The sequence below is a fragment of the Kogia breviceps genome, chromosome 8, assembly GCF_026419965.1.
Source record: "Kogia breviceps isolate mKogBre1 chromosome 8, mKogBre1 haplotype 1, whole genome shotgun sequence".
NCBI lineage: Eukaryota > Metazoa > Chordata > Mammalia > Artiodactyla > Physeteridae > Kogia > Kogia breviceps.
Window position 1 is genome coordinate 29,112,196 of NC_081317.1, and position 13,838 is coordinate 29,126,033.

Genomic DNA, 13,838 nt, shown 5'->3' on the forward strand with positions numbered 1-13,838 from the left:
ATTTCTTTTAAAATAGTACATCATTAAATTCTCACTATCAGGACAAGTCTTCCCTCATGATTGGCTTTAAGCACTTTATTAACACAACAGGCTCCCTTATATCTCAGAGAACTGGTAGCATTGGAACATCCCTAACATGACTTTCAGAGGGCTCATAAATTCTGTGATCTAGGATGCTCAGGAAAGAATGCATCAGAGGTCCTGGGTACAAAACACTGTAACAGCTAACACTTTCAGAATCCTCACCCTTGCCACCACAGCACTAAGTGTTAACACATGTGTTCCCCACAACAACCCTGTGATGGAGGGACTGGGGCACAGAGAAGTGAAGAAAAATTTCCAAGTTTCCACAGTCAATAAGTGCAAGTAGATTTTTGAACCTGCAAAGGCAAGCTTTGAACCACACTGACAGCAGTGGTTCTCAAAGTGGGGTCCCCACTGGCAGCATCAGCATCATTGAGAACTTGTTAGGGAAGCAAATTCTCAACCACATCCTACTGAATCAGAAACTTTGGCGGTGGGTCCCAGCAATTTGTATTTTAACAAGTCCTCCAAGCATCTCTGATGCTTGCTCAAGTTTAAGAATGACCGCTTACAGTCTAAAGCCTCTAATTATTGATAGAATATCATTCACATTATTTATCTCTTTGCTATCTCACACATCATTAATAATTCCATGATCTCTATCTTCCAAATCACTAATTCTTCCTTCAGTTATTCCCAGTTACTATACTCATTCAGTGAGTACTTAATTTCAATAATTATATTTTTTTCCATTTCTGTAAGTTCTATTAGTTCTCTTTCATAATCTTTTCATCATTCTTTATAGTTTCTTGTTTGTTCTTCTATTTTCAAACTTTGTTTTACTTTATTCAAACATATTAATTGTAATTACTCTATATCCTATGTCTAAAAATTCCAATATTTGAAGACTTTAGGAACCTATTTCTGTGGACTGTTATTGCTGTTAGTTCTCACTCAAGCTACCTTATTTCCTTCTGTAAGTAAACTGTAACTGTGAACGGCTCCCGTTTTGCTAACCTCGTGTGAGAATGTTTGATACGTAAGAGTATGTTTAGGTTCCTGCAAGATGTGAGTGTATTCCCATGTGTTCCCTGGGATCACAGTCAATTTGAAACCATGTGAAAAATAAGTTCCAGGTGTTTAGGGTCACCCCAAGTGTGACTTCAAGGTGAATGTCTATATGAACACTGTCTTGTAGTTTAAATGCTCAGGGAGGTTTCTGCTCATCTAAGGTAATGCCAGCAATTATCTTTGTATTCTCCACGTGGTAGGGAAGCCTTGTTTGTACTCCACTCTTGCACTGATAGAGTGGACTTTTGGGGTCCCAGCTCAAAGCAGGAGGTTCTCCTCTTAGAAGTTACACCTGGTTCAGCAAATGCCCTCAAGATGGAAGCTGGTTTCAGTAACCAGCTTACCTGTTTAGAGTGTTGCCTTCATTCAGTTTTGTCCTTACTATTCCTTACTTTGTGTATCAGTCAAAATCCTCCAGAGAAACAGAAACAAGATATATGCAATACACATATAGATATATAATATATCCAGGGAGAGAGAGAGAGAGGTTTTTTAGGAATTGGCTTATGCAGTTGTGGGAGCTGGTAAATCTGAAATCCATAGGGCAGGCCAGAAACACAGACAGGAGCTGACACTGCAGTCTTGAGGCAGAATTCTTCTGCAGGAAATCTTGAATTTTACTCTTAAGGCCCTCAACTGGTTGGATGAGGTCCATCCACATTATCAATGGTAATTTCCTTTACTTACAGTCAAACAACTGTAAATGTTAATCCTATCTACAGAATCCCTTCACAGCAGCATCCAGCACCTTCACAGATGGTTGACAAAACATCTGTGCACTATAGCCTAGCCAAGCTGACATAAAATTAACCATCACACTTTGTTTCCAGATCATTGACAGATTTAAAAATTTTTTTTTGTTATTAATCATTACTTTCAGCTGTTTTTACTGAGAGAGGAAGAGTTCCTGGTCTACCATAGTGCCAGATATAGAAGTCCTTTTTATTCTTTATACCAAGAATTGGCAAACTATAGCTCTTAGGCCAAATCTGGATCACCATCTGCTTTTGTACACTCATAAGCTAAAAATGCTGTTGTTGTTTAATGAACTTTACTTTTTATGAACACTTCTTAGTTTACAAAAAATAGCAACGGCAGAACTGAGTTTCCATGTAACCCACACCCACTTTCCTCTGTTATTAATGTCTCACATTAGCATGGTACATGTGTCACAATTAATGAGCCTATACTGATACTTTATTATTAACTAAAACCCACACTTTATTCAAGTTTCCTCAGTTTTTCCCTAATGTCCTTTTTCTGTTCCAGGATCCCATCCAAGCTACATTTAGTTGTCATTTCTCCTTGGGCTCCTCTTGGCTATAACAGGATGATTTTCACATTTTTAAATCGTTGGGGGGAAAAGAATCAAAAGAAAAATACCATTTAATGACACATAAAAATTAAATGAAATCCAAATTTTATTGTCCATAAATAAAGTTTTATTGGAACACAGCCATGCCCATTTGTTGACATGCTATCTTCTGCTGCTTTCCCATGTCAGGGCAGAGTCAGTCTGTATGGCCCCAAAGGCCTAGAATATTTACTATCTGGCCCTTCAAAGAAAAAGTTTGCCAACCTCTGCTGTATTCCAAGCAAATCCAGTAGATAGTTTGTATAGTACTAATGGGGAGATGTCTTCATGAAAACATACGAGGACAGTCAAAGAAAACTCTAGGCGTTGACCGTTCCCATATACTTTGTGACCAAAATGACCATCAATACAAGTGCCGTTGGTGAGCTCCTCCAGGTGGAAAGGTAGAGCTTCCAGAAGACAGGGTTGAAGTTAGAAGTCTCCAGCATGGGCTATTCCACATCTCTCTTATCAGGGTCATCACTTGGAGGAGGTCACAGATGCCTCCCTTCCCCATCCATGCCTCCCTCCACAGTGTTCCGATTACCACTCCACGGTGCTGACTCCTGCTTTCTTCTCCCTCTCTCCTCAAGAACCAAAACACAAGGGAAACTGAGTGAAAGGGCTGGTCAGCAGGAAAAGCTTATGAAGTAACAGTTCACACCACTGCACTGCAGTAGAATTCCATCTGAGGAAAGCCTCCTCTCTAAGGTGTGGTGGCTGAACTTCCCAGAGGAGGATTTTGTACATTGGGAGTTCAAGAAGCCAGTTCCCATTTGTGGGGCTCCACTAAGCCCCTGTCTCAATAGCTCGGATTGCTATAACACAACACCACAGACGGGGTGCTTACACAACAGACACTTATTCCCCACACTTCTGGAAGCTGGAAGTCTGAGATCAGGGCACCAGCATGGTCACTTCTGGTGAGAGCTCTCTTCCTGGCTTGCAGACAGCCACTGTCTTACTGTGTCCTCACACAGAAGAGAGAGGAGAAAGAGAGGAAACTTTCTGGTCTCTTCTCATAAGGGCACTAATCCCTTCATGGGGGCCCTATGCTCATGACCTAATTTCCTCTCAAAGGCACTCTCTCCAAATACCATCACATGGGGGTTTAGGGTTTCAATATATGAATTAGGGAGACATAATTCAGTCAATAGAACCCCCTATTTATGCAGTGACCTATTTGCTGCTGGCTAGTGATCAGAGCTATCACGACCCCAGTTTATCTAGCCAAACTGCTATTAAGGGTAGTATATAGTCTTCCAGATAGGTTTATTGTGTGTTTAGTCTGCTAATTGCATCAGTTTAAGAGCAACCTAGCTGAGAAGCCCAGCACACTCTGGCACAATGGCTGTATTTTACACTAAAGGATTCATCAGGGATCACTCAGATACAAGTGAGAAACCCAATTCAAATAAACTTTTTTTAAAAAAGAGGAGTGTGTTGGCTTGTATGACTGGGAAATCAAGCATGTCGGGTGTTTCTAGGATCAGACAAGTCTGGATCCAGGTGTTCAAATGATATCATCACTGTCTTCTCTCTCTTTCTGTCTGCCTTTCTTGGCCTTATTCACAGGCAGGCCCTCTCCTTGTGGAAGCAAGATGCTCCCCTCTTTGTCTCCTGACTCATGGGGTCCTTTCAGTCATCTCCCACCAGAAAGAGTGACGGGTTTTCCCAGCTAAACTCCCAGAGAAGATGATGATTGGTCTGGTATGAGTGATGGCCAGACCCCAAGCCAATGTGGCTTGGAAGGTGGGCACTCTAATTGTCCATGGTTGGGCCAGTGCCACACAAACTACATGGTTGAAGCAGGTTGATTATAGAATGGCAAAGAGGAATTTGCCCCTCAGAAAGTGACAGTGGACGTTTCACTCTTCCAGCCTTCTCTAAGATAGTCTCCTTGGTGAGGAGAGTCCATTTTCTCACACTAACTGGGCATTCTTGATAGGTTCCTGGGAACATACTGCTATAAGTTCATCATTGATTCATCATATTTTCAGCAGAAAAAATGGACTTTTTTTTTCATTTACCAAAAAAAAGACTACATAATGGGAGAATGAATAATGGGTTCATATACTCCATCCCTTATCCTATTTTTCTTAATAAATTTATTTGTTTATTTATTTATTTTGGGCTGCATTGGATCTTCGCTGCCGCCTGTGGGCTTTAGTTGCGGTGAGCGGAGGCTACTCTTCGTTGTGGTGCACAGGCTTCTCACTGCGGTGGCTTCCCTTGTGGCGGAGCACGGGCTATAGGAGCACCGGCTTCAGTAGTCATGGCGCACAGGCTTAGTTGCTCCATGGCATGTGGGATCTTCCCAGACCAGGGCTCAAACCCATGTCCCCTGCATTGGCAGGCGGATTCTTAACCACTACACCACCAGGGAAGTCCCTCCATCCCTTATCTTTGAAGATGCAAATCTTTCTAAAATGTATTAAAGAGTAAACTATCTTCTGTAACAGTAGAGAGAGCATACTTTAAACATTCTCGATGTCACAGTCATTTATAATGCATATGCACACATTATTACTGTTTCTAATCCTCCCCTCACAGGAAGCCTTTACCTTACATCATTGGGGAGTCTGCCTCTAGCTGTCTTCCCCCTTTCTCCCTTTTAACCCACCAGCCTGAAACTCCCTAAACCGCCCAGCCTGCAGTTCTCTGCCTGTTGAATCCATGTGCTCAAAGCATAAGACCAAAGGGCCTCCCTTACAGAACAGAACACAGAAGCACTGAGGGTTTAGGTGTGTTATTTCTTTCTTCCCTGGGTCACTACTGTCCAGAGGGCGGGCAGGTGCACAGGTCCAGAGGAATTCTTCTGTTGCTGGCCAGCTGGGTGGTCATGTGCAGGTGAGCTGCCCTGACTGATTCTGTGTCAGTAAGTGAGAAAGGAGGTCTCCACCATGCCAGGTGGCTCAAGGGGACATGCACACAAAGTGTGGCCTGACTCCCCAACCCTGCACCCCACCCTCTGCTTCTGTCGACACGGCATGAGACAAGCAAGCAAGGTCGCTTCCCAAACCCCTAGTCGGTCTACACGAACAACCCAACACCAGAGGAGAGGACAGGTGTGTGCCCCATAGGCCCCCAGGCTCCCTGTCCTGTCCCATCTCCCCAAGTCTTCCCGCATTATTACCTTCATGAAATGCTGCCTCCCAGCCCTTCTCTCAAGGGCTCAAAACTAGACGCGGTCTTCTCTGTTACCATTTACTTAATCTGCTTGGTTGCTTTTCAAATTCGAAGACCCTTAGCATGAAGGAGGGGTCTGTAGCCAGGGAAACATAGCAGATGCCTGCTCAGCTCAGCCCACCCCTGGCTCTGGCTCTCATCACTCCTTTGGTCATGAAAATTGACCCTGAGTCCTCCTTGCTTGCATTTTCCTCTGCTTCTCTCCAAAGCCAGCTGACCTGTAGACCTTTTTCTAAATCTGCTGATAACCCTGACTGAGTTAATTTATGGAATATCTTTCCCTCTGTCAATACAGTGAATCCCCTTTGAGGTATCTTGCCTGGCTGCACTGGCCCAGACCTTCTCCCAGGGTCTGAGTCCAATTAATCTAGTTCCATGCCTTTTAACAAAGGAAAGTTACTGAAATCTGACCTCTCAATACATGGGCTGTTACTATGAAAGTCAAAAACTGCTAATAATAGAAGGAAACAGTTAAAAAATAAAACAGCTACAAGTGGGAAGCATGTGTCTATGCACTAGCTGCCTCTTTTTCTTGAAAGGAGAGAAAGGCTTTCTGCTATTTTTCATAGGTGTCAGAAAATAGGGGAGAACCAGCTTCCAGAACCAGAGCCATGTATCCCATCCTAAGGGACTTCCTAGGGGCTCTGGGCATCACATCTAGCTGGCTCTCTGACTTACCTTGAGCCTAGCAGTCAGGTCTGGAGGCCATTCAGAGAAATCTATTTTTTAAAGTTGTTTTGCTTGGAAAAATTCCCACTCATTAAATGGAAAAACATGGGACACATATTATTGAAATTAATAATCCAGGTTTTTAAAATGACAATTGCAGCCTTCTGGTTCTGGAACAAGATGACAAAGACTCACTTTTCCCTGTTCCTCCTCTCTAAATACAACTGAGAATTCTGGAAATAATTTAACAGTTAATGATAAAAGGACTCTGAAAGCTGGAATAAAGGAAGCCACTGACTATGGACTGCAGAACTTGAGGGATGACAACACAGGAGTTCCATGGGCTTCCTTTTTATCCCCTACATATCTCAGACTGGAGCTTGAGAGCCTGCAAGTTGGACCAACAGTCATAGACCAAGACAAAACAAAGAAAGTCCACTCCCTCTGGCCAAAGGACCAGTTAAGGAGAAGCCCAACAGAGACCTAGTGCTGACCGCTATCAGGGAACCTTGTGGCATATGCTGTCTGATCTATATGAGTGGCAGCCCAAAACCCCAGCAGGTGACCCAGACCCTGTTCCACAACTAGGCACAGGCAGTTGGGCCATTCCAACTGCAGGGCCAGCAGCAGTGGGACCCATAATCCCCTGGCCCTCCACCCAGTGGCACAAGGCAAACCAGGCCCATCACAGTCCGCTCCTGACCCTGGAAAGTGGTCTGGCTACACCAGGAGCCCATGGGAGAGCCTCTTTCTCCTGCAGGCAATGGCAGAGGCATATGTGAGTCCAACAGCACTGCAAGAATGAGGCAGACCCGAATAACACTGAAAGGGCCCTGAAAACGAGACTAGAAACTGCCATTGCAACTGCAGCCACAAAACTACGCAAGAACCTATCCCCTAAACCTAAACAGGGAAACTGCCTGCTAGAATAGAAGTCTTAGAAAGGATCAAGACTTCCCTAACATAATACCAAAATGTTCTCATACAATCGAAAATCATTCATCACACCAAGAGCCAGGATTTACAATTACAATTTATCTTGAAACAAATTTTTTAAATGGAAAATCTCAGCAAAGAAATAAAAATTATTCTAAAAAGAATCAAATGAAAAATACAATAACTGAAATTTTTAAAACTCACTGGATAGACTCAGTAGTAGAGTGGAGATGACAGGATAGAATCAATGAACATGAGGACAAATCAATAGATTTTACTCAAGATAATCAAGATAGTTTATCTCGAACAAGATAAAATAGAAAAACATGAACAGAGCCTCTAGGATCTGTGGGGCCTTCTGGTTTTGGAACAAGATGACAAAGACTCACTTTTCCCTGTTCCTCCTCTCTAAATACAACTGAGAATTCTGGAAATAATTTAACAGCTAATGATAAAAGGACTCTGAAAGCTGGAATAAAGGAGGCCACTGATCTAGTATTCATATTATTAGAGTGTCAGAAGCAGAAGGAAGGGGTGTGAGACTGAGAAAGTAGCCAAAGAAATAATGGCTGACAATTTCTCAAATTTGGCAAGACATATATAGGTGTCCCCCACTTTTCAAAAGTTTGATTTATGCCACTTCACTTTTACGAAAGACCTCTATTGGTATTTGTTTTTGCCTATGGAAAGAAATTCAAAGAGGATTTTTGCTTTCACCACAAAAAGGCAAAAGGTGAAAACAGTGTTCAGCATTTGTTTTGCAGCAGCCATTACAGAGGCACCAAGGACCCCGAGCAGTGAGAATGGCTCCGCCAAGCTCCTTCCCTAGAAACTGCACTCAGCATCTCAGCATCATGCTGCCATAGCTTTGAACTGTGCTTTATCTCAGTTTATTATGTGCAACTGCTAGCAATATGCATCCTAAAGTAATTGCTTCCTTGCTTTACACCATTTTGTCTTACAAAAGGTTTCATAGGAACACTCTGCTTTCGGACAGTGGGGAAAAACTGTGCCTACAAATTCAAGAAGCTGAGAAAAACTTACATTGGATAAATCCAAATAAATCAACACCAAAACTTCCTAATTAGACTTCTGAAAACTAAGGACAAAGGAAAATTTCTTAAAAATAGCCAGAGAGAAACAACACATTCTCTACAGAGAAAGACCAATGTAAATGATGGCAGATTTCTCACATAAGACAATGGAGGCCAAAAGGAGGTGACACTTTCAAATTTTGAAAGAAAACAGTCAATTTTGAATCCACTATCTGGAAAAACTATCTTCAGGAAGGAATGGAAAATAAAGACATTTCTCAGATTAAGGAAAACAGATAATTTGTTGTTAGCAGAGTAATACTTTAAAAATAGATGAAAGGGACTTCCCTGGTGGCCCAGTGGTTAAGACTCTGCACTCCCAATGCAGGGGGCCTGGGTTCGATCCCTGGTCAGGGAGCTGGATCCTGCATGCCGCAACTAGGAACCCGCGTGCCACAACTAATAGGATCCTGCATACCGCAGTGGAGATCCCGCACCTGGCAATGAAGATACCGCATGTGGCAACAAAGATCCCATGTGCTGCAACTAAGACCCAGCGGAGCCAAATAAATAAATATTAAAATATGAAAAATGAAAATAGGTGAGAAAGCTCTCCAAACAGAAAATGGCAATAGAAGTAGGCTGAGACCTACAGAAATTAAAAAAAAAAAAAAAAAGCAACAAAACAGCTAAAAATAGAGGTATGTATAATATAATAGATCATCATTTGCCTCATGTTTCTGTAATTATATTTTGTGGCTGAAGCAAAACTTATAACACCATCTGATGTGGTGCTCAACGTATGCAGAGGAAATACTGAAGACAATTATACTTAGAATTTGGGGAGGGTAAGCAATGCTCGTCTGTGGCCCTGGAAGCAGCCCACTGACCTCAGCCATGGCTATGGACTCTCCATTCTTCAATTCTCATTTTGAACATTTCTGTGCATCTCCTTAGGTGGGATGGGGACATAATGGAATAGGGAGTGAGAGGTAGGCAGCCAGCTGTGGACAAAGCTGTGGACAGGAGGCTGGCTCCTGCAGGAGGCTGTAGCTTGACATCCAAGGCAGAGGCTCGGGCCGTTGCCAACACCTCCACTACCAAGAGGCAGGGCCAGGACCCTTCCAGGAGTGCCACTGTGTTCTCTTCTCTATCCCAGAGTCCCCCTACTCTCTCAAGCCTTGAGTCCGCCCATTTTCGTGTTTTGCACCCTAGGTTGATTCCTCACTCCACGTGACTGTGATTAGGGAGAGAGGCATTAGTACCAGGGCCAGGGCCACTTGTAAAAAATGGCTCTCTGGCTGTCCAGGGCCCAAGGCCTGGCAAAGAGGGTACTGGTTGAATTTCAGTCCTCATTTCCCCTTCAGCCAGGTGCCCCTGTGCAGTGAACAACCTACCCAGTATCCTATCGTGGCTCTGTCCTACAGAAGATCTGGGCTCCTGTGTACCTTGTCACTTTATGTCCAGAGAAATCTAAAGATTACATCCTGAGGTGAGGACCACTCTGTTACCTGCCTTCTTGCCTTTTTTTTCCAGAAGACAGCCTTTGCAGGGCCTGTGCATTCTACCTGCCAGCCATGTTCAATTCCTGTGCTTACTGGCTCCTTTAAGCCCCTTCAGTTACTACATCAGTACTTGCTACTCTCTATGAAATTTCAAGGGGAAAAAAAGTCCTTCACCTGTGTGAGTCCCCAATATGGAATGTTTTCTCTTCATTGTTTCCAGACAAATATTGAATTCTTCGTGTGCTTTGAAGATTAAGCCCTGAAATGTGTTTGTTTACATCTATCTTATGAATATTCTCCTAAATTATTTTTTAATATTAGTCTTCCACATTGCTAAACGGCACAGGGTACATATATCCCTGCATAAAATGTTACTAGAAGGACAGAAAAGGCAAAGAGGAAGCTGGAGTCTCTGGAAACTTGTAGACCAGATTCTTACACGTCATCACTTACATTGTGTTTTTGTGGTCTTATTTTCTTAGTCATTCTGATAATCTTTAAATTATTTCTCCTGACCTGCCTAACCTCTCACTGAAACATCCTCTTGGTGAGCAGGAACAAACGATTTGCTCATAGATAGGTTCTGCTCTTTGCAGATGCCAGGACACCCGAGTCATAGGCTCCTGCAGGACCTGAAACACCACTACATTTTCATAATGTAGCATAATTTTTTAAAAGCACTGTAATTAAAATTGAAAGCAATCCCAGAAGGGCATGTGCTGGATTTCAAGAATTCTTACTTATTTCCTAATAATTTTTTTAAAAATCTGTGTTTTGCCTCTGTTTTTAAGGATGCCCTGAGCAAGAAAGGTCTCTGCACATACAAGGGGGATTACAAAGAAGCAGGACAATTTGAGGGAGACTAGGCCAGGGTAGTATTAGAAAATTAGTTATAGTTTAACATTTTTTCCATATTACTTTAAGACATTAAAAATGTTTTTATCCACATAGGAAATTAAAATGTTTCTGTGATATGAAGAATTTTCAAATCCTCTCACATTGTGAATAAGCAAAAAAAAAAAAAGTTACAAAAATTAAGAGGAAAGGATGGAAATTTCCATTCAATAGAGACTGATGCTAAACATAGATTAAGGGAGCAGGCAAGAAAAGTCACATGGTTTTCAGATTCTACCTACACAGATGAATTTTTTATGAATTATGTGAATTTATATTACTTAGTAGATCATTTATCTCCTTCCAAACCAACAAACGAAATGAATTAAAAGGATTAAAGGATTAAGATGAAAATGCTTTTCAAAATTACAAATAACTCAGTTATTTGCTGCAATATATTCTAACACTGTCACATTGCACATACTTTTTTAAAAAATTCACAAAACAATTTGTCTTATATGTTTAAACCGTTGTTGAGTATGGTTTCACTAACCTCATTTGAAAAAAAAAATAAAAATCTGAGCCTGTAAAATAACTAAATTACCTGCAAGTAATTTAAAGCCTTTTGTCCTTCTCTTAGCAGCATTATACCCCATGTAAATGTACGTTGATTTTAGTATACTAATTACATTTTGGAAGACGGAAGGAATGAAAAAAAAAAAGCCAGTTTCTCTGTTATGCTGTTTTTTCCAATGGTTGCTCATACACACCACCCCATGGCAGCCAATTAAGGCCATATTTCACTGGGGAGATTTGACTGCTTTTTATTTATTATTATTACTGCACCGCTATATTCTTGAAATGTCACTGCTCATGTCATTGTGCAAAGCAGGCTACGAAATGCTTCAACATTTACCGTTTCCAAGTTCACGTTAGTGCAGGATTAAATCAATTTTAATTTCGCCGAGAGAGTCTCATTCTATTTTTAAACGAATCCGATTCAGCCTCGGGTCGTTGTCATTTTAATGGCGAAAGTGTGCCGCTTGTACACACATCCGCCTCTCCAAGCGATCTTTGATTTGGGTTGTTACGGAAATGAAGCCGCCCCAGTCAGGTTTAACCTGCGGAGAGGTGAGGACTACCTGTCAAAAACTCCCCAGGGCAGATCTTGTGCCCGGGGGCGCGCGGAGGCTGGGCGCCAGTGGCTGCCAGCTCCAGCCGCGCCCAGGACGCGCTGGGAGAACATGGGGACCGAGCGCACCTGGGCCCAAAATTCCAGCGCTAGTTACAGAAACCCTTGAAATACTAGAGAATACTGTAACTGAAAGGCACAGACGACCAGTTTCATCGTTCCCCACCGGGAAAGTTAATGTGATGGATGCAACATAGCAAGAACTGTGACAGAGAAATCCGTCCTGTTATCTCGTTAGTGCATCTCCAAAGAGAGTAAGGTCATTTAGCAAGCCCCACTGGGGCTTCAAGGAGCCAAGCAAGGGACCTCAAGGTAGGACTCAAAATCTGCTTTTTTTTTTTGAAATATGGTAATTGTCACCAATATGGCCGCCTTTGCTGTCAGGTGTTCTAGTTCTGGTGGCCTAATAGATGGCCACATTCGATTGTGTGAACTCCAGTCATCTCAGGGTGCTTTTTCTGTGATTTTCTTTTTTTTTAAAATTGAAGTATATTTGCTGTACAATGTATGTTACAGGTGCACAATATAATGATTCACAAATTTTAAAGGTTATATTCCATTTATAGTTTTAAAAGTTATACTCTATAATTATAAAATGTTGGCTATATTCCTTGCATTATACAATATATCCTTGTATTTTATACCTAATAGTTTGTACCTCTTACTCCCCAATCCCTATCTTGCCCGTTCTCCCTTCCCTCTCCCCAATGGTAACCACTAATGTGTTCTCTGTATCTGTGAGTCTGCTTCTTTTTTGTTATACTCACTAGATTGTTTTATTTTTTAGATTCCACATATAAGTGTTATGGTACAGTTTTGTCTTTCTCTGTCTGACTTATTTCACTCCAAGTCCATCCATGTTGCTGCAAATGTCAAAATTTCATTCTTTTTATGGCTGAGTACTATTACAATGTATATATATATATACCACATCTTTATCCATTCATCTATTGATGGACACTTCAGTTGCTTGTCTTTTTCTTTTTAGATACAAAAGAGTTGGAAAAATCCTGGGGTGCTGGCTGGGAATACACTTCTCCAATTATAAATGGGCTTCTATTCTTCAATGTTCCTGCCAGGAAAGATGGCACCATTTTCCACAGTGGTTTTTCTACTTCATGCCTCTTGTTTTTAACCGCTCTAATATAGTTGGTTCACTCATTCAAATGTTGTGTTGCAGATACTACAAATCTAAAATAAAATAAAATAAAAATCTCCCAAAGGACTTCCCTGGCTGTCTAATGGTTGACTCTGCGCTTCCACTGCAGAGGGCATGGGTTCAATCCCTGGTCAGAGAACTAAGATCCTGCAGTGTGGCCACAGAAGAAAATAGTCCCCCAAATCTCAGTAGTTCCTTCATACCTAGAGACAGCACCTAGATGGAGAGGGCACTCTCACCTGGTAATGCGGAGTCTTCAGTAGAGAGTGAATGCCAGGTGGGAAGCTGCTCCCTCCAAGTTTAGGGGAATCTAGCTCATGTCTTTATCATCAAGCTTAGCTTCCTCTGGGCATATTGCCCACAAGGCAAGAAACTAAAAATGCAGATTCCTCCATTAGAGTTTTCTGTTCACGGAAACATGAGTTTCACATGCTCATTTATCAACGATATTATTTGAAATGTTCCAGTGTTATTACAACAACCATAGGAACCCCTGGCACCATAAGTTCCATTAATTTTAAACACTGTTTTACTTGATATACAAACGTTCAATGCTTGAGGAAATGCAATACATAGCAATACTGAATCACAAAATATAAGTGGGTAAATACTAAGAAAAATCATTTTTCCCTTTGGGATTTTGAATCCCAAGGGTGGGCAGTGGAGGTGGCAGGGGAGAGGGACAAGCCAGTATGCAGCCTCGAGGGAAGGAAGAGGAGGGCAGCACTGACAACACCAACACCACTGTCTTCCCTCTCCTGAATTTCTTTCTTGGATTTCTGGTCCCCAACATTGCCTGTCTTGGCCTCATTCAACTTAATTCTCACAAGACAGAATTAGGCTTTCTCAGATGCATGTCTTAGAACCAGCA